Source organism: Aotus nancymaae, unplaced genomic scaffold (genome assembly GCF_030222135.1).
Source record: "Aotus nancymaae isolate 86718 unplaced genomic scaffold, 86718_ANA_hifiasm-v0.15.2.pri h1tg000029l, whole genome shotgun sequence".
Taxonomy (NCBI): Eukaryota; Metazoa; Chordata; class Mammalia; order Primates; family Aotidae; genus Aotus; species Aotus nancymaae.
Window position 1 is genome coordinate 73,655,752 of NW_026988442.1, and position 26,385 is coordinate 73,682,136.

General features: G+C 37.2%; 2 pseudogenes; both read left to right on the top strand.

The window, feature by feature from the left end:
- The window catches only part of LOC105723647 (small ribosomal subunit protein eS4, X isoform-like), a 612,439-nt pseudogene that overhangs the window by 341,059 nt on the left and 244,995 nt on the right, over positions 1–26,385 (top strand).
- On the top strand, positions 8,129–9,038 carry LOC105723636 (spermatogenesis-associated protein 4-like; annotated as a pseudogene).

The following is a 26,385-nucleotide window of genomic DNA, read 5'->3' on the forward strand; positions in this document are numbered from 1 at the left end:
ACAAGTGATTGAGAGGGACACAGAGTGCATGATGTCAGGACAACATCCTGGCAAATCACCATAATGTCCACAGGACAAGTAGATGGATGGTCTTTGAGATAAGCTGAAACATTTGATCTTTAAAACAGAAAGGAAGCATTTTCTTGCTTTTATGGATTCAGAGTTTACTCTTTTTTTGTTTTTCTTTTTTTTTTTTTTTGAGACAGAGTCTCACACTGTCACCAGGCTGGAGTGCAGTGGTGCGATCTCGGCTCATTGCAACCTCTGACTCCTTGGTTCAAGCAATTATCTTGCCTCAGTATCCCGAGTATCTGGGATTGCAGGCACGTGCCACCATGCCTAGCTAATTTCTGTATTTTTAGTAGAGATGGGGCTTCACCATGTTGATCAGGTTGGTCTCCATCTCCTGACCTTATGATCTGCCTACCTTGGCCCCAAAGTGCTGGGATTACAGGCGTGAGCCACCGCGCCCAGCCAGAATTTATTATTTTTTTAACTACATATGAAAAACTTAAAAGCAGAAATGTTGACAGCCATGATAATTAGGAATTAATTTTAAAAAGGCTAAATCAAAAATGAATTATAATTAACTTTTAAAATCAAACATATTTGTGTCCATGTTTAAGACTTATTTTATTACTTATTTTATTACAAAGAAAGCTAAAACAAAAAAAAAGCTAAACATGTACAGATCACTTCCAGCCGCCTGGTACACCAACTCCTGGAGAATTTCTTGCAGGGCTTAAGTAGGAATCAAGGCAAAGACTACAACTGGGATCCTAAAATTCACCCTATGGACTCTTTGGAAATGAAATAGTTGTGGGTTGTATCAACAAAAATGACTTGCATATGAAGTTCACATGCAAAAAAAGCCTAGCAGGGAGGTGAGCCTGTCCCAGTTCTGGGGAAATTTGCAATTCAACTTGGTCAAGTTACCCAAAGACTTGCTGATTTATGCTGTTGACTGCACTCTCAATTTTTCAGAAAGTTGAAAACAATTTTCATTTAGAGCAGAAAAATGCTTTGGTTTGACTGGGAGTGTGTGTGACTAGTAGAAAATATCAGTTGGAAAATTACACTTCAGTGTCTCATATACCAATTTCTTGAGGCTTTATTGAAATTTGTCGTTGAATCATCTTTTTCACAATTACATCACAAATTTGGCATTTTAAAAACTTGGCACGTAGACATTAGTTACTACTTTTATTTATTCATCAAAGCATGGGTTTTTATTTAAGTCCACAAAATTATCCTTCCAAAGAATTAATAAATTTGTCAACATTCCTTCCTTACTTTTACTCATAATCTTTTCTGTATTTCTGGTTTTTCTTAAATATGTTAAATAACTATCTGCTTTACAAACATTCTGTTTCCAGACTCTTGGCTAACAAAACAAATTGCTTGTATCTATTTGACATGTGTACACAATGCTATGTCCACTAGTATTGTGAATTATACAGTGGTGATACAAATGGGCCCTGGCTTAAATCCCAATTCTACCACTTGATCCATTCTTGACCTTGGAAAATGTACTTACCTTCTCTAGCTTGAATTTTCTCTAATGTAAAATACAAGGGAGGTTGCATCTTATGATGTATTTAATGGGTGTGTTCCTTCTATAATACAACTTTCCCTGGGGTTCCACTAAGTATTTTAATTCTTCCTCTGGGATTTTACCAGGTAATTAGTTTAAATTACATGTATTAAGGTTATTGAGGCTAAATACTAAGACAGAAAGAAGTAAACTCTAGAAATGCAGGGACTCTGGAATTATTCAGTCAACTCACATTTGTCTCTAGGGTTTTTTCTAGTTATCATAATAATATTTAGCAGATAGTTAAGGGGTTACCTTGGGACCTAATTCCCAAGAAGGTTGTCTAGCCCGGGTACATTCGTCATTGGGATGTTTTGCAGGTTAATGAGAGCATAAACCTGTAGTACCTAGAGGTTTCGCATACAAGAATGTTCTCAGTCAGTATTGAGTTATTATTATTGTTGTTGATTATTCTCAATTATTCCTTTTACTAAAGAGCATGCTATTCTCCAGAACCCAGCCAAATAATATACTTCACTTGACAGAATTTGAAGACTGAAAAAAGTGTAAAATTATTTGAATAACCTTTGCAAACATACAAGGACTCCAAGTTAGGAAATGTCACTGGGGCAACACCCAAACTAACTACCTTTCTAACCTTCTCTAGCACTCTATTTAGTAGAGTTGCTCTGCTGTGTTCCTACACTGCGTTCAACCAGCCTTTCAGATGGCCTCTCATTACCTTGGCTCAATTGTTGATAAGTGCATCACATTGCTTACATCAGAGCACAAAACGTCACTCAATTCATTTTATTTCCTATTTTCCACCCAAGTTCACTCTTTCATTAACAGAGATGCATTCATGTTTTGTGTTCTTATCATTTTCTTTCTCCAAAGAGGTTTGAAATCTCTATTTTTGTTGTTCCCATCTAATGTTAAACAGAGTTCCATTTTTGCTTTGCTAAGGCTTTCGAATTTAAGTACTTTAACCTTTTGCTTATTTATTTAATACTACTTCTATGCATTTCTAGAGTGGTCCTTAAAAAGTCTGTATTTTGTGAAAGCCTGTGTTTGCACCCAGAGTTAAAGAAATCCCATCACTATATCTAATACGGACAAAGGTATTTGTCAGTAGTAGAAACCACCACATGAGTTTACATTATTATGACTTCTCTATCAGTCACTAGAGGATCTCCAGAGCTTTTAACCACACAGAAATCATTGCACTTTTTGAAAAGCAGCCTAATACATATGATTGTCAATGGCTAGCAGTGAAAACCCTATTGGGGGTCATGCTAATGATGGCCAATTAGAGCACAATGAAACCTTTTTTTTTTTCTTTTTTCAATTTTTTGTTTTAAATTGCATTTTAGGTTTTGGGTTACATGTGAAGAACATGCAGGATTGTTGCATAGGTGCACACGTGGCAGTGTGATGTGCTGCCTTCCTCCCCATCACCTATATCTGGCATTTCTCCCCATGCTATCTCTCCCCAACTCCCCACCCCCCGCTGTCCCTCCCCTATTTCCCCCCTACAGACCCCAGTGTGTGATGCCCTCCCTGTGTCCATGTGTTCTCATTGTTCAACACCCATCTATGAGTGAGAACATGTGGTGTTTGATTTTCTGTTCTTGTGTCAGTTTGCTGAGAATGATGGTTTCCAGGTTCATCCATGTCCCTACAAAGGACACGAACTCATCGTTTTTGATGGATGCATAGTATTCCATGGTGTATATGTGCCACATTTTCCCTGTCCAGTCTATCATTGATGGGCATTTGGGTTGGTTCCAGGTCTTTGCTATTGTAAACTGTGCTGCAATGAACATTCGTGTGCATGTGTCATTATAGTAGAATGATTTATAATCCTTTGGATATATACCCAGTAATGGGATTGCTGGGTCAAGAAACCTGACTTTTTTCATTTAAAACAATTTTTGTCCAGCTTCTTAAAAACAATTGTTAAAATGACCTAGGAGGGTACAGGATTCTAACACAAACAAATGGAAAGCAGATTTGTAAAATTATTGTTGCTATGATACTATGATATTTGTGCTTAATTATTAGATGAATAGAATGAGAGCGTTTCAAAACTATTTCATTGTTTTCTCACTACTAGTCTTCGTCAACTCCTGCCAGGTGAGGCTAAACAGCAATTTGGGACACTACCTCTTTCGCTTTTCCTCAAGTGCTTGAGCTATACGTAGTCATTCTGAAGTTGGAAGAGATTTGAAAAGTTCTAGTAAAAACTTTCAGATTGGGAGCGATGCCTTTAACCTTTCGGGGATTAGAGAGAAGGAAGGACAAGGTATAACTGTGACTGGAGTGTCCATTGAACCGTGGATGATTTATAATTTCAAGGAGAAAGGTGTCAAAAACTGATTGTTTTTCCTCAGCCTGTCTTGGGGTCTTCGTGTTTGAATTAAACACACACAACACGAAGATGGAATATTGTGTGAACCAAAATCACAGTATGGTTTGTGTGAAATTAGAAGAGCTTAGTTCGTCGTGCAGCTGTCTTTTCAGTGCACTAACAAAGCTTTTCTGTGCAGTCTTCCTATAAGTGAACAGCAATCATCGATACCAAATTATTCCACAACTCACTTATATGTATGCTAAAATTGAGTAGTTTCTTTCAATATTTTCCTGGGTGTGAAAGTCTGGAGGAGGTCACTGCAGCAAAGTTGTTCTTACATATTTGATGGCCCTAATTTTCTGATTTTCTATACCATGTTGAATCTGCCTGCTTTTAATCTGTTGGTCAATTTAACAAATTGCATTTATTTTTTGTTCATCTATGTGTTTATTTATAATATTTTGTGAATTTATTATGTTGCTACCAGATGCAACCTTCTAGTATAAAAACTTTGAAGATATAGCCAGAAGCCTGTCCCTGCATTCAACAACAGTCTAGTGATGATAACAGACAAGTAAACTAAACTAGGGATTATAACAGTGCTCTATGGGCTATAGTGAACAGAGTGTTTGGAGGAATGGGAGCACAAAAGAGGACAAACTAATTCAACTTCACCTTGGGTGGTCAGAAAGGCTTCTTAGAGGAGGTGCTATGTAAACCAAGTTCTAAATACTAAATACTTAGATGTTTTACAGAGAATTGAAGCAAGAACACAGGTGTGTCTATAAAATCCATAAGATTGTTATTTCATATTCATTTTCTGTTCTATCCATGTTTGTGGATTAAACTGAATTACTGTATTCATTCATTTATACTGGGAGGTAGGTAAGCAGAGCAGATCTCCTCACGCTTTTAAGAGTTCCTCAAACTGAAATGGAACCAAGAGAGGAAAAATGAGTGTCACAGATGCCAGAAATTGAGAGTCATTAGCTTCAGGTCTGTGATTTTTAAGTTCAATTTCTTATAGCAATCATGGTTCAAGGGTGGCTTTAAATAAACAAACTGGTTTAAATGGGACACTCAGGGGGTCCAGTAGCATGAAGCATCAATCCACGGTTAGCTAAACTTGTTTCTCCCATTCTGCTCCCCAGTGAGAGGATGAAAAGAGCCCTGACTCTTTCCACTGAAAGAGCAACTTATTTAAGACAATCTTAGTCAAATCAATTAAACTCTATAGACATTGTTCCTTCATTCATAATAAACAATAATACAAAACTACTCACAGGACAGTTATAAGAAAGATTTATAATTACGTTAATTCTCAACAACAGAGTGATGCACATAGAAGGTGTTCAATAAATTATAATAGTTGTTATTATTGGTAGTATTGTCATTATTTAGAAAGTTACCCCAACTCATGCTTCAGAATTTTATAGAACAAGTTATCTCCAAGCATTTTTTATGATGCACTGTAGCAGTTATAAAACGAAAGTAAAAGTTAACATATATATTAAACTTGCATACACATTATACACATTTTATACTAATATATTTTTATATTTTAAAAGATACACTAAAATTATATTGAGATTTAAATAAAAAAGTAATCAATTAAGAAATAGATGCATGCCTGTAGTCCCAGCTACTTGGAAGGCTGAGGCAGGAGACTGAATTGAGCCCAAGAATTTGAGGCTACAGTGAGCTATGATTGCACCACTGCACTCCAGTCTGGGCAACACTGTTATAATCCCTAGTTTACTCTAAAAATAATAATAATAACAAAAATGACAATAATAATTAGGGTTTCTAATGGGAATATTGGTGCCCTAGAATAAGATCCCCATATTCTAGCCTCTTTTGGAAGACTTAGGCAGAATTCTAAGACTGTCCCCATGACTTCTTCCCCCTAGTGTTGTGCCATAATTAGGTTACATTATATGGAAAAAGATTTTGCAGATGCAACTAAGGCCGCTGATCAGTTGATTCTGAGTCAATAAAAAGAGATTATTTAGGTTGGCTTGAACTTTATTATCATTATTGTTATTGTTGTTAGTTTTAGAGTAAACTAGGGATAATAACAGTGTTGCCCAGACTGGACTGTAGTGGCTCACGGTAGCCTCAAATTATTGGGCTCCATTCAGTCTCCTGCCTCAAGCCTCCCAAGTAGCTGGGACTCCTTGAGCCATTTAATTATGGATTTAAAAGTCAGAGCCAAGAGTCAGAGAGGTTCAAAGTATGAAAGGCATTTGACACAAGGAAGATTCTCCATTGCTGAAAGAGTACATATATCAAAGATAGAGTCAGCCTTTAGTGACTGTCTGCTAACATCGTGTAAGGAGAGGGACTTCAGTCATACAAGCACAAAAAACTCAGTTCAGCCAACAACCTAGGAAGTTTGAAAGTAGATTCTTATTCAGAGCATCCACACAAGAACTCAATCTGGCTGACTCCTTAATTTCAGCCTGTAAGGACTGGAGCAGAGAAATTAGCCATGTCATGACTGAGTCCTGATCCTCGGAAACTGAGATAATAAATTAGTGTTGTTTTAAGCTTTTAACTCTGCAGTAATTTGTTCTGTAGCAATAGAAACCTAGTACAAATAGGGAAATATGACCTGCCATTTCCCCAGCCTACATACTCTAGAGAGAATTCTGCCAAACACCATGTTGTTTCCAAGTAACCAGAGCTCTAGGTAACCCTTCCCATTCAGAGTGACAGCCTCTTCAAAACAATACCCGATGATTATGAACAATTTACAATCAATGGTAAAGGCAATTTAGACCTGTTTCCAATAATAATATCATTTTATTATTTAAATTAATAATTTAACTATTATTATTAATAATATTTAAATGGCCAAGGTTCAGCAGACATTTGAAGAAAACTGATAGTGCAAACTAAAAGGCTTGCTATTGACTCCAGTAGAAGTAGATATAATTTGAAGAATAAAAGGTAAACAAAAGGTAACTTTCAAAAACTTCAAACTAGCAAATTGAGATGGATTTAAAAGGAATAAAGGCTGCTATAAAAAGATAGCAAATAGATGGAGCAAGATGGTGAACTAGAAGTTCTACCAATAATCCCCCGCTGCAAGGGTGCTAATTTAACAACTATCTATACACACACACACAATAAATCTTCATAAGAACCAAAAATCAAGTGAGCACTCATAGCACCTGATTTCAACTTTGTATCACTGAAATAGGTACTGAGTGATAGAAAAGTAGTCTTGAATCACTGATGCCACTTTCATCCCACCCCAACCAGCAGTGGGTAGCACCTCTGAGTCTGCAGGAACCACAGAGTTAGTGGGCTTGGGGTGCCCCCTAAAGCAGATACAGCTTAGATCAGAAACACCCTAACCCTTTTGAATATCTGGAAAGATTTCCCAAGAAGGACAGGTACAAACAAGCCTAGACACTGAAGACTACAATAAATACTTAATTCTTCAATGCCCAGACACCAAAGAACTACTACTAGCATCAACACCATCCAGGAAAACATGACCTTACCGAATGAACTAAATCAGACACCAAACTAAAACAGTCAAGGGGTCAGGGGAAAAAGCACTCAGGGTATGTAACATCGACCTAGAAATGTTATTCTCCGCAAATTAGGCTGTTGAAACCACCTGTTGTTACCTGAAACCAGTCTTACCTATAGCTACTGAAATAACTTACTGCAACTAGGACTAATTTTAACCACTTGTTGCCCACCAAGTAGAGCTTGCCAGCTCCCCAAAGACTTACTTCCTTTTTATTAGCCACTTCTCAGAATCTGTTGCTGGCTTCTCTTATGCTTCCAGGCTCCTTCTTAGCTATTTTTCTTCTCTATCTACCCACCTCTTCCCTAGATAACCTCATCCAGTCTCATTGCTTTAAGTCTACAGTAACCAAAATAGCATGGCACTGGTACCAAAATAGATATATAGACCAATGAAACAGAACAGAGTCCTCAGAAATAACGCCACACATCTACAACCATCTGATCTTTGACAAACCTGGCGAAAAAAAGCAATAGGGAAAGTATTCCCTATTTAATAAGTGGTATTGGGAAAACTAGCTAGCTGTATGCAGAAAACTGAAACTGGACCCCTTTCTTACACCTTATACAAAAATTAACTCAAGATGGATTAAACACTTAAATGTAAGACCTAAAACCATAAAAACTCTAGAAGAAAACCTAGGCAATACCATTCAGAACATAGGCATGGGCTGTTGCCTAGCAACCCAGAAAGCGCCATGGCTGCCTGCGGCCAGGGAAAAGGGTATTTGACACCGCAGGCGGCAGTTCTAGCCAAGTCAACATCACTTTCACCTCAGCTAGCAGTTCCCACCAGAGGGAGGCCTAAAAAGTGTTTGGTCTATCCGCATACCCCAAAGAGCTCCCACCTGTCTCCTTCCGTTCTGCGTTGGCTCCAGGGTCTGCATCTCAGCTTCTTCCCCAGGAACATCAACAGAGACTTTTCAAATGGCTTCCTAATTGCAGAAATATTCTGTATATATTACCCCTGGGAACTTAAATTATCATCCTTTGAAAATGGGACCTCTTTAAAAGTCAAGTTGGATAACTGGGCACAGTTGGAGAAGTTCCTGACATGAAAAAAATTTAAATTACCAAAAGAACTAATCTATGGAACAATTCACTGTAAAGTGGGAGTACCTGAAATACTGATACAAGAGGTTTACACTTTATTAACACATCGAGAAATTAAAAGTATCCAGGATGACTTTGTGAATTTCACAGACTATAGTTACCAGATGCGTTTACCCCTGGTTTCCAGGTCTACACTTTCAAAGTCTATTAAAGATAACATTAGATTATCAGAATTACTAAGCAATCCCAACATGCTGAGCAACGAACTTAAAGTAGAGTTCCTCACTCTTTTACACGTGTTACAAAGAAAATTAAGCAGAAAATTGAATCCAGAATAGTTTGATGTGAAACCAACAGTGGGAGAAGCGACTCTCAATCACCTTCCTGCCCAAGCCTCTGGGCACAGATATCATTCAAAGGTTTCAAAGGGAAGAGTTGCCCCTGTTTTACCAAATATAGGTAATGGTGGGAATTCACATAAAGAAATACACATGAAGCAAGCTCATTCTCATGACTGTTATGAAATGTATCAGAAACATGGAAAAGAAACCTTGAAAAGCACCTGTCAAATGGCTTTGAAGAAGTGACGCCACCATCTCTCACCATACTAAAGAAACAGAAGCACCTAGTCTTGGGTGTATTTCAATAATAAATAAATTGGAGTGGTGCCTTTTCCACTAAAAAAAGAAGCCAAAATTGAGAAATAGGATCTAATTAAACTAAAGAGCTTCTGCACAGCAAAAGAAACTATCATCAGAGTGAACAGGAAACCTACATAATGGGAGAACATTTTTGCAATCTATCCATCTGACAAAGGGCTAATATCCAGAATCTACAAGGAATTTAAACAAATTTGCAAGAAAAAGACAAACAATCCCTTCAAAAATTGGGTGAAGGATATGAATAGACACTTCTCAAAAGAAGACATTTATGTGGCCAACAAACATATGAAAAAAAAAATCATCATCACTGGTCATTAAAGAAATGCAAATCAAAACCACAATGAGATACCATCTCATGCCAGTTAAAATAAATAGTGATCATGAAAAAGTCTGAAAACAACAGATGCTGGAGTTGTTGTAGAGAAATAGGAATGCTTTTACACTGTTGGTGAGAGTTTAAATTAGTTCAACCATTATGGAAGACAGTGTGGCAATTCCTCAAGGATCTAGAACCAGAAATACCATTTGACCAGAAATCCCATTACTGGATACATACCAAAAGGATTATAAATTATTCTACTGTAAAGGCACATGCACATGCATGTTTATTGCAGCACTATTCACGATAGCAAAGACTTGGAACTGACCCAAACCCCCATTGCTGGATAAAGAAAATATGGGACATATACACCATGTAATACTATGCAGCTATAAAAAAGGATGAGTTCATGTCCTTTGCAGGGACATGGATGAAGCTGGAAACCATCATTCTCAGCAAACTAACACAAGAATGGAAAACCAAACACTGCATGTTCTCACTCATAAGTGGGAGGTGAACCATGAGAGCATATGGACACAGGGAGGGGAACATCACACACCAGGGTCTGTTGGGGGACTGGGGACCAGGAGAAGGATAGCATTAGAAGAAATACCTAATGTAGTTGACAGGTTGATGGGTGCAGCAAACCACCATGGCACATGTATATGTATGTAACAAACCTGCACATTTTGCACATGTATCCCAGAACTTAAAGTATAATGAAAAGTAAATAAATAAATATAAACTATTAGAAAAAACTTATAAATAGGCATCTCCAGTCTGACCCCTACTGAAATCCCTAATGAGAATAACCTACTGTCTGTTTAACATCTCCACTTAGATATCTTTTGGGCATCTCAAATTTAATGTGGACACCACAGAACCATTGATTTCCTCAACACTTTGACCTAAACTGGCTTCCCTTGGGCCTTCCCCATCTCAGTAAACAGTATCATTCACTGTCTGGCTTCTAGTACTATTTTTATTAATTTACTCACATCCAGCATCTAATTCATCTGTAAGTTTTGTGAACTTTACCATTAAAAACATATCCCAAATTAGTCCAATAATCCCCATCTTTCACTTGAATTGTGGCAATAACTCCCCAAGTAGCTTCTCTGTTGCAAACCTGCCCCCACGTCCATTCTCCACACATCAGCTAAAGTAAACTTCAGGAGGGTAAATCAGACCATGTCCCTACATGTGCACATCATGTTTAATCCTCTGCAAAGACTTCCCATTACCCATAGAATAAAACTCAAACTCCTTGCCCTGCTTAAAAATCATTGTTTGACTCCTGCCACCAAACTGACTTCATCTCTTGCCACTCTCTCTTCTCTGCTTGCCTGTCCCTTTGTTTCTCACTCCCACCTCAGGGCCATTGCACTAACCATTCTCTCTGAAGTGAAAAGTCATCTCCTGAGAGGTCTTTCCTGACCATTTGGTCTAAAGATCACTAACTACTCCATCACTTGAGATCTGTTTATCTGCATGACTCTTATCTTAAGTCATTTTGTTGTCTTTTTTCGGTCTTATACCAATTCTTGAATGCAAGCCTTGTGAGAGCAGGGAAGTCATTTGGTCATGTCTTTATGAGTGTATCCTCAGAGCCTAAAAAAATCCTGGAGTATAGCACATACTCAACAAGTATCAATTTAATAAATGAATGAAAGTTGAGTTGTTCAAACAGGGAGTAGAAAAGAGGGAAATGGAAGGGTGCCAATTTCTTAAACGTACAAGTAGAATTTTAGGAGACAGGCTATAATAATGACTAAAAATAAAACCTTTACTTATATGTGTTATTTAAAGTAAAAAGTTAACCAATCAAATACTAAACACATAGTAAAACTAAGTTTCACTGTAAGCATTAAGATAAGGGGTGTTATCTTCTCCAATGGAATACGCGAGCTGTTTCCTTATCTTCGCAGTAACAGGGATAATGGTTATGGTTTGTATTTGATAAATTGGTTAATAGAGATATAAGCATGTTTAGAAATGTGGAATAAATAGCCAGAAGGATTAAGAGCAGATTTTTTTTTTAACAAGTGTGAGGTGATTTTGTAAGATCTTAACATTAGGAGAGACTCAGTGAAGGTTGTATGAGAACTCTTGATACTATCTGCAACTCTTCTGTAAATATATTCCAAAATTTAAAAATTATATAAATAAAAAAGCAAGAGTTTGATAAAAGCACTAGTATCTTGAGCATAAGACTGGTGATAAGGCAGGTAAATATAGTTTTCATTTTATGCTTTGCTTACTATTTCCTTTTTTTCTCCTGTGTACATGTATATAATTGATAGTGATGATGATAAGTAAAAGCTTTAGAACAAACCTTCTTTTTGTAAAAAAACAGCTTCACTGAAGTGTAATTTGCCTATGTTAAAGTTCATTCAGTGTCCATCTACAATTCAATAATTTAATGAAATGTAATGGAAATTAAAACCATCGTTTTTGGGTGATTTTAATGTTGCATGTCACACTTCCACTAATATATATGTGTGTGTGTGTATATATATATGTATATATACATATATATATATATATGTGTGTGTGTGTGTGTTTGTATATCTATATATATGCATTACTTGTTAAGATGTTTGTGTAAAGAGTATCATCACTGGGATGAAAGAAAACAAGGAAGTAGGGAAGGAAAGAAGGAAAAGAGGAAGGAACGGAGGGAGGGAGGGAAGAAGACAGAAGGAAGAAGAGCTTTATGAGTAAGACTAGGTCCTGGACATGCTTGATTAATGTTCAGATGGGTCTTATAAATAGGTGAAAACAAAGAGGAGCTGCGAGAATCTTCAGGACTGGATGCAGCAACGTGATTCATTTCACCTGGAGCGGTATACCAGCTGGCTGCTGCTTTCACTGAGAGAATCTAGTTTCTAAATGAAAAATAGTAAGAGGCAGGCATATTGTTGGGACCTGGTCTAAAGAGCTGGGACAGAAGCAGAGCTCCAGGGCCAGTGTGCACACTGCAAGTGGAGCAGATAGACAGGAAAAGCAGAGTGTAGTAAGATTAGACAAATGAAGTAAGAATTTGGAGAAAAATGTCAAGTTAGTTAATGGATTCTCACAAGAATTGGTTACGAGAATCACCATATTTGTTCTTTATGCTGCTGTAACAAGTTACCACAACCTTAGTGGCAGAAACAACATAAATTTATTATCTTACAGTTCTGTAGGCCAGAAGTCTTACACAGTTCCCCCAAGGTGCAGGCAAGGCCACATTCATTTCACAGTCTCTAGGAAAGAATATCTTCATTTCTTCTAGAGGCTGCCTGCATTCCTATGCCCATGTCCCTTCTGCCCTCAACACCAACATCAGGTTGAAGCCTTCTCATATTGCCGTCTCTTTGGTTCTCTTCCATCATTGTTATCATCTTTCTCTCTCTGACTAACCAGAGGCAGGAAAGGTCCTTTGCTTTTAGGCACTCATGTGATTAGATTGGACCCACCTGGATAACCCAGGACAATTTCCCATTTCAAAGTCCGTAAGCTTCATCACATCTGCCGAGTCCCTTTTGTCACATAAGGCAACATACTTACAGGTTCAGTAGGCTGAAATTATTCAGCTTACTATACCTCTCAAGACCTATAGGTTTCCAGGCTCCCAAACTCTGGACTTCTAAAACTCAAGTACATATTTATGGGGATTGTATTCCTGTGTGGATCCAGATGGTTTTAGGGTCTGGGGGGCATCCTTGTAGGTGTCCTACCTCAATGCCTATAAATGAATGCATTGAGTCAGGTGGGTGGACTGACACAGAACAAGCATGGTGATTATAATAATCATTTGAAATGTTATTCCTTCCTCTTTTATCATTTAAAAAATATAATATTTAGAAAAATCAGCTGCTACCTGTATATGAGGTGGCTTTTTATATCTAATTCTCAAAGCAACCTGGTAATTATGAAGATGAGAACTGCACAATGAAATTTAATTTCATGAGGATAATAACAAGGGGAAAAATTCTTTTTTTTTTATTTTCAAGGAGGATTGGAAATTAGTCCTTCCCATCCTCCTCTGCAGTTTCTAGGCTATGCTCTGTTAATGGATTTTTATCTGTTTTATAAGTAATTTCCTTAATATTTCAATGGTCACAGATAGTCAGGATTGTATGTCTTCTCAGGAAACATATATTTCATCAGCGCTGTCACAGTCTAGAGTCCCAGAGCTTGTAGACTGATGTTTTTGCCCCTTCTTGCTATCAGACACATAGGCACAGAAATAAATGTGTTTGTCTATTGGAGACTTTAATGAAATTGAAAATGTAGCAACATTTTTCAATGTCAATAAGCTAATTTTCTTGTTTAGATGCTAATGTTGGTTTTTCCTGAGAATTTCATCCTCTAATTGTAACTCATAACGTTTTTTCCCCTTTGTCCAAACACTACTTCTGAGAATCACTTGAATTATGTGAGGTGGTTTCCAGTTCCAGATAGGAGAAGATATTTTTGTTTGCCTAAACCTATAGCATGAGATGACAGTAGAAGAGTAAGAGAAGGACTTGAGCCTTATTAAAAAGTGTTTACTAAGAATTTGAAGGTTTACACAATGCAGTAGGCACCGAGCTGATAGCTGAGCAAATTCTGTCCCTGGTACTATCTTTTTATTGGCTGGTAGGGCAATTTTACTGATGAAGAATGAGCTCAAAGGACAATTAACTTGCAATTAAAGTTAGTATGTGAGGCAGAGTTAGGGTCACATCCACATCTGACTTCAAACCTCTGCGTGCTTTTAGCACCTCTCAGTCCTCAATACTCCTGCTCGTACTTATCCTCCTGCTGGGGCTGAAGAAGTACAAGGGAAGGAGTGTTGTCCTGCCTTTCCTTCCTTTCCATCTCAGTTTCTATATCAAATCTGAATTTTACAGTTTGGTGATTCAATAGCACTTTCACTAGGCAAAGACTAGTTTCTTTTCCCATTCCAAGGTATTAAGAATTTAAAAACAAACAAACAAACAAACAAAAACCAACATAAAGTCGGACCTAGATTAATTGGTGCTCTTTTGTGGCCTTCTACTACTCATTATTATTTTCTTCTTCCCCTCTCCCTCCCTTCCTTCTCCTTTCCTTCCCCCCGCCCCCCGACCATTATAAACAAACAACTGTTTTGTTAGTGTTTGCCTAACATCTTTTGAGTAGCTCTTCTATTTGGGAGACATTCTGAACATTATGAACCTGGCTTCCAGAGGTGGGAGCTGAATTCATTCCCTCACTCTCCCGGGCTGTCTGGGTGCAGACAAGGGAACTGGGCCACCTGTCAGACATACCCATAAAAAGATTTTTTGATTTAGAAAACTAAGATAGAAGTTTACTTGCTCTTATGGAAAAGTAAAGATCTATCATCCTAGGCTGATATCATGCTTTGCTCTCAGATGTCCATAGAGATGCAGGCTCTTTTCAAGTGATTATTTCACAGCCCTAGGGAGTGTGACTCATCTTCACTATCCTAAAAGCTAACACAAAATACTTCTATTTTCCATTGGCCTAAACTGAATCCCATGGCCACAATTTGATTAAAAAGAGGCTAGGAAATGTAGTTTTTACTCTGAGCAGCTGGCCATGTGACCAACTAACTGTTTTATTACAATGAGAGATGGAGTGAATGTATGTTTTATATAAACAGCCATCTTTCCTACAGAAGAGAGCAATATGATGTCATAGGCACTCATTGAATCTTTTAGCAATTAGTTGTTCCAAGTGCTTCCAAGCACTTGGCTCCTCAGAGGCATTTAATGTCTGAACTTAAGCTGTGACATTTCGATGAGCTCAGATATAGGTGACACATGTTGACAGCAGTGGTATTTTTATGGGTCATTTTCATGCATTGAGCATTGTCCAATGACTCTCTGTGGCTCTTTGGACCTCCTGATAATACTGTCAGCTACTCAATATCCTTAATAAATTTTATCTCTACCAAACAAAATTAACTAGGTACAGTCTATAATTGCAGCTAAGAACCATCTCCTTACCAGTTCCCTTAAAAACATGACCATAAATGTTTCTGTTTTCATCAAACTCAGATACCCAAACTCTGCTTCCTTTAAGAGTAGAAGTTAATGAAAAACAGCTTTTTAAGTCTTCCTTTCCATCACCTCAGAATTCATCATTTTCACTAGCCTGCCTTCTGTTCTCTGTCCCTGACAATGAAGTGTCCCTGCTCCGTATCTGAGATGAGTTTTCCAGCCTTGAGGTTGACCTCAAGCCTTCTGCTTCCTCTGGAATATTGATCTAGAATTCCTTCAACCCCACGACACACACGCACTTGTATCTTAAATCTCTTTCTCTCCCATGTCTCTCAGCACACAACCCGTCTTGGCTTCTTTCCTAACACTCCCTTCTCTCCACACAGCTACTCTTTAGGCTGCCATTCCACTGTTTCTTCTGCTTTCTCTCCCATTTCTTCACCATTCACTCATCCCTAAGGCTTTTATAATCTGGTCTCCACACCAGATTATAGTGCTGAAGTGCTATAGTGCTGAAAGTGCTGAAGCTACTTTCTCAAAAGTCATTCCCAAACTCCTAATATCCAAATTGGAATATATTTTCTTACTGGTATCCTCAAATTTGCCATGTTGGCACTGATAAACAGCTCCTCTTTCTTAGTAATAAGTCTTCTCCTGGATTAGTGACTTAGTATTACACTGATTCTCTTACTTTGCCCTAATAGCTGTTTGTCCACCTCTTTTAATTTTTTTATGTTACCACTAAATCCTCCTCACCATCCTGTGCCACATCTGTGCTTCCAATGACATTGCTCTTTCATTTTATTTTATTTATTTATTTTCTAATTGTATTTGGGCTCTGTGGTACATGTGCACATGACATGGTGGTTTGCTGTCTCCATCCCCCACCTCCCTGCATCCCCTACGTCAGGCATTTCTCCCAGTGTTATCCCTTCCCATCCTCCCTGCCCCCCTTCGCTGTCCCTCCCCTCCACCCCTCCAGCTACCCCTGTGAGTGTTGTTCCCTTTCCTGTGCTCAAGTGTTCTCGTTGTTCATCACCTGCCTATGAGTGAAAACATGCAGTGTTTGGTTTTCTGTTCTTGTGTCAGTTTGCTGAGAATGACGGTTTCTAGGTTCATCCATGTCTCTACAAAGGACATGCACTCATTGTTTTTTATGGCTGCATAGTATTCCATGGTGTATATGTACCACTTTTTTTTTGTTCAGTCTATCATTGATGGGCATTTGGGTTGGTTCCAGGTCTTTGCTATTGTAAATAGTGCCACAATGAACATATATGTGCATGTGCCTTTATGATAGAATGATTTATAATCCTTTGGGTATATACCCAGTAATGGCATTGCTGGGTCAAGTGGAATTTCTATTTCTAGATCCTTGAGGAATCGCCACACTGTCTTCCATAATGTTTGAACTAATTTTCACTCCCACCAACAGTTTGATATCATCTCACATCAGTTAGAATGGCGATCATTAAAAAATCTGCAGACAACAGATGCTGGAGAGGATGTGGACATCACTCTTTACTGATTTGCCCAAGTCAGTTTGCTGAGTGTCCTCCTTGTCTTCCCTTTCCTTTAACACAGGCATGCAGTCAGTTGTCAAGTCCTGCCAATTCTCCCTGCTATGCATTTCTCAATTATCCTTAAAATCCCTTAATGGTTTTTCCCTTGTTCTCAAATTCGTGTCCAAACTTCATAACATGACATATGATCTGGTCCTATTTACCTCTCCCATTTTGTCTCTTAAGGGAAACCACCCCCTATATGGACTATCTTTCTTTTCATCCTGGAAAATCTTAAAATTCCCATTTACTGTATATGGAATGGTATTTTCTTATTCTTGACTTGAGTAAGTCTTCTTTCTTTCCTTTTTTGAGAAAAGTTCTCACTCTGTCACCGAGGCTGGAGTGCAGTAACATGAACATGGCTCACTGTAGCCTCATCATCCTAGGTTCAAGCAATTGTCCTGTCTCAGCCTCCTAAGTATCCGGGACCATAGGTGCACATCACTGTGTCTGGCTAGTTTTTAAATGTATTTATAGAGACTGAGTCCCATCATGTTACCTAGGCTGGTCCAGAACTTTTGGGCTCAAGTAATTCTCCTACTTCAGCCTCCCAAATTGCTGGGATTGCAGGTGTAAGCCACTGTGCCTGGATTGAGTAAATACCTTTTCTGCTTTAGGTTCTCAGCTTAGGCATTACTTTCTCTTTGGAATTTCCCTGACTTTCTTCCCATATTGTCCTGTTTTCCATATCGTATCACAACATTATGTGTTAAATTTGCCTCTTTACTTCTCTGTATTTACACAGATAGTAACCTTTCTGAGGAAAATGTATTATTTTCATTTAGTATCACATTTGCAATGCTCAACAAATACCTGCTAATGAATCTACTGCCTCTTTCTAAATGTACTACATGTAGGTATTACCCAGAGTCTTTATCTTTTGGCTTCATGCATAGCTGAATCATAGCAACCAATGACATCATCTGAGCTTTATCTTTCTTTACATTGAGGGTATGGGATGGCTGCCAGAAGCCCCAGACACACTTCCTACCTGCTCTGCCCCCTTGAAACTATTTTCCAGTACACACATCCTTCCTTTCATGTATTCCACTCACTCCTAGTCATGCATTATTTCTTGTAGTCCACTGAATTACTCTCTTTTTATTCCTGAGGTTTTGAGGATGTTATTGCTTCTTTTTACAGTAATGTAAATAATCTCTATTCATGCTTCATCTCTGACAAAAATTTCTTGTCAAGACTAGTTCTAGTTGCCCTTCTAAATCATCCCGTAATTGGTGCTTGTCCCTATCAGGCAGGTCACATTGTATTTTGATTACCTTGTGAAGTTACCCCATGTCTATTTTGTTTACCATCCATCTCTAGTATATGGCACAGTGACTGGCACATTATAAGTGTTCAAAAACTGTCTTTTGACTTAGTGGTACTGTTGACTGATTTACTAAATACATTTTATATTTGAGAACTTTAATGTCAATATTTTTAACCAACAGACTCAGAAGCCATCTCAGTCAGCTTTTGCCACAATAATGCTGCATGACAAAACACACTAAGATGTAGTGGCTTAAAACACCAAGATCTTATTTCTCATTCACAGGTTTATAGATTGATGGCAGTTCAGACTGGCCCAGCTCCAGGCTCTGGGTTCCGGGATCTGATGTGCTGCACATAATTTTCACACTCATTGAATCACTGGCCATCTCAAATCAGTGGTCATCATTTTATTCTCAAGATGAATACCAGGAGTCCCAAAGCCAAGCCAAACCAACAGACATGTTTAAGGCCTCTGCCTGTGTTACATTTGCTAACTTTCCAAGCCCAATATCAACAAGGCAAAATTTTCTCGGCCCACAGTTGTAGTTGTAGGGGAATTAGTATTTACTGAACAATAATCCAAGCCATCACAAATATTCTTCTAAAGGAGATTGGTGAGAATAGATACAGAGCTTTCTTTACTGTAAAGAACAGTAAATAGACAAGATTAAATGCTCCAGATATAGCAATAATGTTGGCATTGTTTCTGGGTTTCAATTTACAATCCTCACCAGGGACTCTTTGACATGCTAGTAAAGTGATAGAAACAAAGATTCTCTCAGAGACACACAGAACCGTAAAAAAAAAAAAAATCAAACGTGTTGTGCCTTCAAATAATTTTATTATGATCTTATGTAATATCATGTATCTGGAAAATTCTTTATAGACATATTTAATCTGCCAATCAGAACATAAAAAGGTTATCAAAATCAGTAGTAATTAAATTAGAAAATATGAATCCTGAGAATGAAGCCAAAAATCTAAATCCATTCCTTCTCACAGGCTGTCTGTCCTTTGTACATCACCTTTGTGTACCTGAATCTGTTGCTGCCCTTCTTCAGTGATGAGGTGGGTGGAAGTGGCAATGATTTTTAATGCCCTAAAAAATGAGATACTATCGCATTTGCCATGCCAGGTTACTTTTCATGCAAAAAGTATCTCAGTATTACAGTTGGAATTCATTTTGTTTGTTGATAATGATGAGATACACATTTATACCAGTAAAATTACCTCAGCTTTTCACCGAATACTTTTAAGAATAAAGAATTTCAGAATGGCTTTTAAAAGTGGTACTAATATTTAAAAAGTTGTTCCTTTTTACCTGTGCTGCTGTTACACAAAGAAAACGTCCATGTAACATCCTTGCTAATTTTTAGATTAGAAATCTGTACTCTCTAAGGAAAAATTTTAAGAGCGTCAACTAATCAGTTGCCTACTATGAAGAGCAGTTCTAGGTCAAGATAAGTCAATGATACCAAAGGTCAATTCTGTCAAAGTAGTGTTGATATTAAAAAGAGCTGAATTTCATTAGTGGTTAGGGACAGGGAAATTAAAACCATGATGAGATACCAAGTGTTGGCAAAGATATAGAGCAACTGAAGTCTGCATAAATGGCTGCTGGGAGAATAAAGGTACCTGTACAACCACTTTTGAAAAGGAATTGATAGTACTAACTAAAGTTAAACATACACACACCCTGTGACCTAGCAATTAAAATCCATGTTACAAAGTCAACAAAGAATAAGTACTTATTAGTGCCAGAAGCCACGTAAAAATGTAAAAATGTTTTATAGCAACATAATTTATGCTGTTCCCAAACTGAAAATAAGTTATGTTAATCAAGAGAAGAATAGATAAATCATGGTATAAGCATAAGATGAAGTACTATACACAACAATGAAAAAAGGACTAACTACTATTGCCTGCAATCACATTGATATAGCTCACAAATATAACGTGGAATAGAAAAGCAAAACACAAAATAATGTATACTATATGATTTTATAGATACAACGTTTGAAAGCAGGCCAGACATGTCCTGTGAGTAGTGGTTGAGAGGTGTTTAAAGAGAGCTTCTGAGGTGCTGGTTACCTTTTTCTTGACCTGGGGAGTGGAAAGGCAGGTGCATCACTTTTTGCTGACTCATAAACTGTGCCTTCATGATTTATGCATCTTTCTGAATATTTTACTTGAAAAATATACTAATTTTCTTTAAAAAGCAAATAAACCAAAACACTCTGACCACAGACACTATGCCAGGCACTTACTTAGTTTATATGTCTATTCGTTTTCACGTCTCATCTGTGAAGCAAGTATTACTATTTGTAGTGAAGCACAAATTATTTGTAGTGTAGTGTATCAGTGTAGAAGATAAACCTGAGGATCAGAGGTGTTCTGACAATGCCAAGGCTAGACAATATCTTGTTATTCTCTTAAACTCCTTGCATTACAGGTACTTGGATCCTCTCACTCAGTTTTCCATTCACCACCTACTTTCAGAAAAGGGTCTGATAAACTGTAACACAGCACTAAATTGCAAATAGAAAGCTTATAGTTGAAGATTATGTAATTTTAAACAGAAAGCTCATGGTTAACATTTCATAAAAAGTGTGTATAGAAATTTGTTTGATGAAGAAAGTTTAAAGATAAGAAATATCTGATAAGAAAAAAGGGGAAATCATGGAGACTTCAGTGAAAGGAAATAGTTCCATCTTCCTTTTGTAGGGCAATAAGTGTTCAGAAAGGTTAAGGAGGCTGGGTAGTTCTAGGCGTGCTGGATGGAAGTAGGTACACCTGGAGCAGTCACAGTCTCATAGTATAATGCAAGCTACACACCCAATTTGAGTTTCTAATAGCCACTAAAAAGTCTAAAAAGAGGTGAACATGATTTCCATATTATATTTCATGTAACCCATAAATCCAAAATATTATTTTAACATGCAATCAACTTATTTATAAAAGTTTATATTCTTTTTCACAGTAAATGTTAAAAATCCAGTGTGTATTTTACATTTATAGCACATGTCAATGCAGAGAGTAAATTTTCATTCTTTGGATCTAGATTTAGATCTAAATTTGAACCTTTACTTAGATCTAATAAAATTTACAATTCAAAAAGAAGATTTACATACCTAACTTGCTCCAAATAGTCTTACAATTTTTACAATAGCTGAGTCAATTATCAGTTTTTAAAGGTAAATTTCAATTAACAAAGATTAAATATAATTAAAAAAATTTTTTTTTCAGTCATACTAGCCACATCTCAAGAGTTGAGTAGCTATATGTGGCTAGTGGTCCCACATTGGACAGTGCAGGTCTGGAAGAACTGGGAGGAGGACTGCCTTGAGAAATTACACTGAAATTAGGAGGTGGCCACTGCATTAAGAAGTCTGAATGGAAAACCTCTTTTTCCTCAGTCATGTTCAGGAAGGTGAGAGACAGACTAACAAATCCAGCATTTGGTAGCATGATGAAATGTGGATTATTTATTTACCTGTCACTGAATTATTATTATTTTTAACTTTTCTTACATTTCAAATCTTGCTTAGGATAACAGAGGGGAATAGACACTATTTTAAAATCATCATAATGTACAAAATATAGGTATGTAGCTGTCAATCCAGAGAGCAATAAAGGTTTGATATTTTGTAACATGACCAGGTATTAAGACCAGTGTGGCAGCCTCTCTACCTTTTCTCTTTCCTCCACCTCTCAGAATCTATTGGTCTAGGTCCATCCAGCATGGAACCAGAGCCTAGAGGTTTACCTAATAGTCATACAAAGCCATCAGAAAGAACTAGAAATCTATCTGCATTTTAATGTCCACAAGAATTATGTGATACTAAGAAATAGACTCTCTATGAAAAAAAGACATCAAACTAATTTATTCAAAAGGCTTTAGCATTAAATTCAAAGAACACATTTGAAAGCCAAAGGATGCAAAGAAATGCAAAAATCCATTCAAGTGAACTTACTAGGCAGAGTTGCAGACATTAAGTAGACAGGTATACATATTAAGAGCCTAACTTGCTTTAAGTGCTAAATTTGCCATTATAGACTATAAATAATGCTTACGTCCAGGCGCAGTGGCTCACACCTGTAATCCCAGCACTTTGAGATGTCGAGACAGGCAGATCATTTGAGGTCAGGAGTTCAAGACCAGCCTGGCTAATGTGGTGAAATTCCATCTCTATTAAGCAATACAAAAATTAGTTCTGTGTGGTGGTGTGCACCTGTAGTCCCAGCAACTCGGGAGGTTGAGAATTGCTTAAACCCAGAAGACAGAGGTTGCAGTGAGCCGAGATTGTGCCGCTGCACTCCAGCCTGGGTGACAGAATGAAACTCTGTCTCAAAAAACAATAGTAATGGTAATAATGCTTAGAATGTCCCTACAAAGTCTATAATAAGATTATATTAATTACATGTTCTGATTATAGGTTGTTTGCAATTAATATACTCTAATGTGTTAATTTGTGAGCCAAACACCTCATCATTTTGCAATCTCAATTAGTTGAGAAGTTATTTCCAAAATTGATTGGCATGATACAGATGTTTTCCTATTGAACTCACAAACATTTAGAATCAAGTAAGAGATATTCAAAGAATCAAACCTATTGTGTTTCTTTTAGCTAAATAGTAAGAGTACATTTGGAATTGTATATGCTTATGTTTAGGAGAATTCTTTCTCCCCAATAACAAGTGAAATTTACAAATTTAATATAAAATATATATTTGAATAACAGATTTAGACTTAGCATTTTAGGTTAAAGTCTTTCTCAATGTGTAAACAGTATTGTGACGTTTTGGGGATCTAAGTTTTGCTGTAAGTTTAATTTATTTGCTATATAAAAATTTTATGAGCATATCTCAGTCAGAGAGGTAAAGTAATTAAAAGTGAAACTGAAAATACAAAACTCACAAATGTTGTTTAAAAATGTTTTAAATGAGTCCAACTATATCTATACCAAAAATAATCAAAAGCATCCTCAACAATAATTATTAATAGTTGGTGTATCTGCAGAAAGATATTAAGTATAGTAAACTGAACTAAAAAAAAGCTTAAAAAAAGCTAGATTTAGAGATCTACAACTTTAAAAACTTTTGAATATTATTCTTAAAACAAGTTTTTTTCTTAATAGTCTTTCCTGTGTATGAAATATTTCTTGTATATTTATGCATCGGGAAATTTCTAGATCAAAAAACTTCCATTTTATGTGAAAGGCAGCATGGTAGATATCAGGAGTATGCCACATCATAAGTATTTTAGGCTTTGCAGGTCATATAGTTTCTGTTGGTAACTACTCAACTCTGTGATTATAGCATAAAAAACACCCATAATAATACACAAATAAATGGGCATGACTGTGTCACAACAACACTCTATGTACAAAAACAGATGATGAGCTGTATTTGGCTTATGATCAATATTTGCTGACCCCTGCTATAGATGGAAGACAGTAGTATATGCTATCATTGGGACTTGACTTTGAATACCAGCTCTACCATTCACTATATATCCTTCATAGTCTTGCTTTAAATTGGAATAAATACATTGCATTTACAGGACTAGAGAAATGATTGAATGACATAATGCATAAAGCTTCTGACATGGAGCGTGCCTAATTTTAGTTTCAGGATTTTATTATAGAAGGGATGCTGTTAAATAAAGTAGTAAGTTTGAGGAATGGTAAAGAATTCCACTTGTGATGATAAGCGTGAGATGACAGAGAGCTGACCAATGGAAACCTTCAACAAGCAATAGGGAAATGGATAAGGAGTTTCAGAATAGAGTGCAGAGAGGGAGTTCAGTTGGAATTTTAACTTGAGTAAACAGGGTAGGCGTCACTAGGAAAGTATCCTCTGAGCAAAGACTTAAAGGAGTGGAAGAAACTGGCTATGGAGAACTGTTCCAAGCAGGAGAAACACCAGGACCTTGGACTTGAGTTTGAAGAATACTTGAGATGCTCAGCAAACAGCTGGGAGGACAGTGTGTCTTCAGTGGAGTGAAAAGTTTGGAGATGAGATTGGAGAAATAACTAGAAAGAAATCATGTAGAATCCTGTAAGTCATTGTAAGGACTGGCTTTTTGCCCAGAAGAATGACATGATGTGGTTTCTATTTTGAAAGTATCTTTCTGCTGTGATACGATATAGCAAGTCTTTAGTGGGCAAAGATAGAAGTAGGAACACCAGTTAGGAATTGCTGTAATGAAAGTGAAACTTGACGGTTTCTCTGGCTAAGTTCACTGCAGTGGAGGTTATGAGAAATAGTCTTATTTTGGATATATTTTTAGGGTAGAGGCAAGAGAATTGCTGATGAACTCTTTGTTTGATGAATCTGGAATGTGTAATAAAAAGAGAGGGGTCAGAAATGAGTCCCAGTTAGAGGTGGACCAGATCATATATGAGATCTCTTCTCAATATTTTATGATTCTATAATTATAAATGATGTGTCCTAATGGTTTGTGATCTTCAAAACTTGGGTGTTGGAATAAAATGGATAAAGCAGGTTTCACCGAGGTTTTAGAATTTACTGCTGCACAAAGTTTTTCTTCCTTTGGAAAAGCAGAGACTGAAGCCAGAGCTGTGAGAATATGCACTGCCTCAATGGTTATAATCAACAGATAATTTTGTGCTAGGATGCTAAATTATTAACCTTGCGTCTCTTGGGTGAATAATACAGCATTTTAACCAAAGCTCACTAAATTATAAGCCTCTGCTTTTAAGAAGGGAGAAGGAACTGTAAGGGTTAAAGAAGGAAGAAAAACATGAAAAGTGCCTGAACAGGCAAAGACTGGTTTATTTTGGAGAATAAACCTGAGAGGGGCTTCTGGCCAATTTCTGTCAGGAGCCTTCTCTCTTACACAATAAGGGCATTTAAGGGTTTAGGAAGGGAGAGCATATTGTGGGCTTGGAATGTTTCTGTGTGGAAGAGAGTTTTATTACAGGGTTGGAATGTCACTGGTTGGAGGGGAGGTTATCTTGGGGTTGACATGTTTCTGGTTGGAGGGGAGGTTGTCTCGGGGTTGGCATGATTCTGGTCAGAGGGGGTTTATTCCAGGGTTGGAATGTTTCTGGTCGGAGGTTTCACTTGTGGTTTATGGTCATGCTGACGTTAGCCATGAGGCTGATGTTTTTTGGACTGGATTTAGGCAGTTTTTAATCAAGGGGAACTTAAAATGGCAGTGTTTGTCTAAGATGGCAATGCTCCTGTGCTGTCAGGAACCACTGAATAAAATGATTCTTCCTGGTCTGATAGGCTGGAGAATTGGCGGCTCCATATTCCATCTGAGCCTGAAACTATCTGGACAGTGGTGTCACATCCATCTCCTTTGATGCTCTGAAACCAAGTCTTCCTTCATTAGGTTTCCCTATAACTGAAATATTGTGCCCATTAAGAGCTAAGCCACAGTCCAGGAGTAGCTATTGACATTGTGCCACTGTTAAGGTACATCTATGCCTTGAGGAAATGTTCCCAGAAGTTCATACATTATTCCACCCTGGGCCAGAAAGTGTGCACTATAAACAGTCTTTCTATCTCTTTCTTTGTGTTCTTCTCCACATAAGTAAACACTTTTATTTTTAACATCCTCAATATTAAGTGTTTTATATTCTTATAAATTATGTAAAATTATTGAGGAGACTTAGAATTTACTACAAATTATTGAAATGAACCCAGAGAAATTCTACGTTGTTCTTTTTATTCTGTCGTCTAATAGACAAGTTATCAAAGCAGTAGATACCACATCTGTTGTCTCCTTAGACATTACCAGGGAATTTTTTTAATATAAATATTCCCAGGCCTTACATCAAAGCTACTAAATCCTGAGTGCTGGGATTTAGGCCTCGGAATTGCCTTTTTATTTGTTTTGTTCTTTAAATCTTTCCAGAAGATTTTAATGCAATTGAATGCAAAAGAGCTCAGGATAAGATTTTCTAGAATGGTGCTTTGGATCTTCCCACAATTACTGTGAACATAATACTTAGAAAATATTCCAAAGCAGTTGTCACTAAAGAACTGAAGATTCTAAGAAAATTGTAGCCCAGATGTGATATTTGGCAGACTTGTGATTCACTGTGGAGATGATATCTGCCCATTTGAGATAATGAA